Genomic DNA, 4,575 nt, shown 5'->3' with positions numbered 1-4,575 from the left:
CTGGGTTGCTGGAGCTGTTCCATATCCTGAATGTGGTGGTGGATACACACATATGTACATGTGCTAAATTCGTAGAACTGGGCTCCAAAAGAGGGTGATTTTATTGCATAATATTAAAAAAAAGAAATAACAGAGTGCCATGGACTGCATGCAGTACTATCCCCACTACTTGGTAAATTCTTCTTTTAGCACAATTATATTTTTATATATTTTAAAAATATATTTTATGTTATATATTATATATCAGGTTTATATATCGAATATATGTAATTTCTCTCTAACTCTTCTAACCACTATTCTGAAATGGTGGGCAGGTATTACACTCTCATTATTAAAAATGAAGAAATTAAATTTCATTAAAAGGCTAGTACCCTATCAGGGAAGCAGTAGGCATAAAGTTTCTCACTAATCAAAAACACGTAAGGCATAAACATATAGAATTAATTTTAAAACGTGTGTCTCACACGTGGTTACTACTCTAGCTTTCTATGCTAAACCGCCATTTCCACGGTGACATGCAAATTGAGTGATCGGAGGCAGAGCCCGGTCCAGCGAAAGTCACATATGCAAATTGAGGGTTTGGGAGAAAAGCCTTTCCAGTGTCAAGATTCATATGCAGGAATCTTGAGGGTAGGGGCTGTGCCTGGTGCAAGCTTCGTATGCAAACCAGGGGTGCTGGGGTGGGGCCTGGCCGGGCGCCCGCCCACTGTTGCTAGGTTACAGCTTGTTCACGCAGGTTGCCAAGCAGGGCATCTCTTGGCATCTCTAGGGGAACACAACCAAAAACTCTTGACCCCACGTGACCCTAATTCTGACTTTGCCTATGTGTTGATTGTGTCCCGCCCACCCCAATCCCGATCAAGCCTCAATCTTCCCGTCAAAGCCCCTGCCCCATGGGAGTCCATGCCAAGCGCTCTGTCCACCCACCCCTGCCTCCCGCACCCAGGGCGGTCGGTCGCCTTGGCACCCTCACCCTGTCACGACACCGCCCTCGCGGTGTCGAGCGCCGCAAGGAACCCCGTCCCTCTGGGGACTTTGGCCTGGCTCCGACTTGCTCAGAGCCAGCGGGGGAGCCTTCTTTTGTCCGGCCTCACCCCAGGCCCCAGTCCGCCCCCAGCCCCGCCGCAGCCAGCCTCTCCCACCCAGGGCCACCCCATGCACTGTCACCGTGGGAGACCGCTCCTCTCTGTCTGTGACCCCCGACTCCACGCCCCCCACCCCCCAACTCCGGCCAGACCCCCGCCCCCATCCCTCCGACGAGGGGTGTCCCACCACCACCACCTCCCACTCCAAGTGAGTGAAGCATGCGCAGGGGGTCTCTTGAAACACTTTATTGACTCGCAGTGACTGTGCCCAAGGCAGCAGGCAGGCCGGGGCCGCCCGGGCTGTGCGGTTGGTCGGTGAGAGGACCTGGCGCCTGACGGCCGCGCCCCCCGGGGGCCGGGAACCCAGGTGTCGTTGGGCAGCTAGGGCTGGGCCAGGGCCACCTGGGAGATGGTGCTATAGTCCTGAACAAGTCGCTGAGCAGCGCGTTGCTGCGGGCCGCCACGTCCACCGGCTCCGGAGTGAGGTGCCTCCTGCTGCTGTTCTGGGCCTCATGGCGCGCCAGCTCCAGGACCCTGGCCGCCAGGTACTGGATGATGGCCACTAGGTAGACGGGTGCGGACGAGCTCAGGCGCTGGGCGTAGTGGCCCTCCCGCAGGAGGCGCTCCATGTGGCTCACGGAGAAGGACAGCTCGGCTCCGGCGGTGTGGGAGCGGCGACCGGGTGACCCTCGACGGCCCCTCTTCCCCGACATGCTGGCCATTGGGCGCGCTTTCTGCGACGGCCTCGCTCTGCGGTGCGCTGGGATGAGGTGCGGCGGAATGAGGGTCGGTCGGTTGTGCCTGCTGGTCCCAACATCTCTAGACAACCGGTGTTCTCAGGCCCCTCCTCCGTATCCTAGCGACCATAGGCCGGGCCCTCATTGGTCGGGGAGCACCCTGTGAGGTCACTGCTTTCCCATAACCCCTCCTCCACCCCACCTCACCCCGCCCCCACCCCCTCCGCCGGGGTCCTGGGCCTGCAAAGAAATGGCGCTGGCAGGATCCTGCTCACTGTGTTCGCTGGACCCTCTCTTTGGTGGAACTCTCACTGTCCACCAGATGGGAACTTTGTACAGAGAAGGCAGCTAATGGCGGACCATCCAGGGGCACCAAGTATACACTGGCGGTGCTGGGCCACCATCACGACTATATATCTGCTTCCAAATGAATAATATTCCTGGCTGAATAATATTCAGCAGGCTGAATAACATTGCAATGCATGGCTAGACCACACATGTGTATCCGCTCAGCAGCTGATGTACATTTGGGTGACTTCCACCTTGTGCCCGTCGGGCATAGTGCTCTGGTGAACATTCCTGTGCAGGGTTCTGTTTGAACACCTGTTTTCAACTCATTTGGGTTTACAACCCATGGGATAGATCTATGGGTTTATTTATGGACTCCACTGATCTATGTGTCTATCCTTATGCTAGTACCACATAGTTTTGATAACTGTAGCTTTGGACTAAGTTTTGAAATAGGGAAGTGTGAGTCCTCCAACTTTTTTCTTCTTTTCCAAGATTATTTTGGCTATTCAAGGTCACTTGAAATTCCGTATGCATTTAGGATTGGCTTTTACATTTCTGTAAAACAGAGCATTGCGATTTCCACGGGGATTTCATTAAATCTCTAGACAACTTTGGGTGGGATTGCCATCTTAAAAGTATTAAGTCTTCCCGTCCACAAAATCTGCTGTCTTTCCCCTTTTCTTTTTAAGGTCATCATTCATTTCTTTCAGCAGTGCTTTGTAGTTTTCAGTGCACAAGCCTTGCACCTCCTTGGCTAAATTTATCTCTGTGTGTTTTATTCCTTTTGATGTTGTGTGAAATAGAACTGTTGTCGATTTCATTTTGGATTATTTTTTCATTGCTAGGATATGGAAACACAGCAGATTTTTGTGTGTTGATCTTGTATACTGCAACTTGGTTGAATTCGTTTGTTAACTCTAATGTGTTTTGTGGATTCTTTAGGGTTTCCTGTACAGAAGAGCATGTCATCTGAGAATAGAAGTAGTTTACTTCCTTTCCAACTTCGATGCTTTTCATTTCTTTTTCTTGCCTCATTGCTCTGACTAGGACTTCCGTTACAGTCTTGAGTAGAAGCACTGAAAGCAAGGATTCTTCTCTTGTTCTTGATGTTAGGGAAAATGCTTCCAGTCTTCCACCATTGAGTATGACATTAGCTAGGGTATTTCATAAAAGCCTTTTATTTTGTTGAGGAATTTCCCTTCTATTCTTAGTTTGCTGGGTGTTTTTTGTTTGTTTTTTAATCATGAAAGTTGTTAGATTTTGTTGAATGCTTTTTCTGCATCAACTAAGATGATCATGAGGGTGTTTTCCCCCTTCATTTTATCAATGTGGTTTTGATTAATCAGTTTTCTTATGTTGAGCCATCCTTGCATTCCTGGGATAATTCCTATTTGGACATGGAATGTAATATTTATAATATGCTGCTGGATTCAGCTTGCTAGAATTCTTCCGAGGATTTTTGCATCGATATTCATAAAAGCTATTGGTCTGTAATTTTTCGTATATCTAAGAGTGGAATTGCAGTGTCATATGGTAATTCTATGTTTAACTTATTGAGGAACCACCACCCTACTGATTTCCACAGCAGCTCTACCATTTTTTCATTCCCAACAAGCAGTGTATGTGTGTCCCAATTTCTCCACATCTTCTCCAAAACTTGTTATTTTCTGGGTTTAGTTTTGCTTCGTTTTGCTTGTATTAGCTATCCTAGTGGGTGTGAAGTGGCATCTCATGGTGATTTTGATTTGCATTTCTCTAATGACTAAATACGTTGAGCATCCTTTCCTGTGCCTCTTCGGCATTTGTACATCTGTTTTGGAGGAATGCCTATTCAAGTCCTTTGCCCATTGTTTAACTGGGTTGCTTATCTTTTTGTTGTTGACTTGTAAGGTTTCTTTATGCATTCTGGAAAATAGACCTTTCTCAGATATATGATTTGCAAATGTTTCTGCCATCCTATGGGTTGGGCTTCAAAGTGGCTCAGTAGTTGTGGTGCACGGGCTTAGTTGCTCCGTGGCATGTGGGATCTTCCCGGACCCGGACCAGGGCTTGAACCCGTGTCTCACTCTGCATTTGCAGGCGGATTCTTAACCACTGTGCCACCAGGGAAGCCCACTTCTTTTTAAACCAACGTTTAGACAGTGTCATTAAATAAACATCCTTTTCAATGCTAAAACCCGAGTCACTTGTGGCCTTTCCCTGGAAGAGATTTTTGCTGCTGTCAGGTTACAAGAACAGCATAAGAGGCCATTTTCTGGGCATGGAGCCCAGGATTCAAAGGGAAGCTCTAGAGAACATCTGGTCTGCTTGATATATCGAAACTGCATGTGTGTGTTTGTGTGTATGTGTTTCTCTCTGCTGACTCATAGCATTGAAGCGTCTTTGGAAACTCCCCCACCCTTCTAGCCAGCCAGTTTATACACACGCCATCGGCTCCTCCTTGATTCAAATGTTAGGTCAAG

Source organism: Grampus griseus, assembly GCF_964374135.1.
Source record: "Grampus griseus genome assembly, chromosome: X".
Taxonomy (NCBI): domain Eukaryota; kingdom Metazoa; phylum Chordata; class Mammalia; order Artiodactyla; family Delphinidae; genus Grampus; species Grampus griseus.
This window is presented reverse-complemented; position numbering follows the sequence as displayed.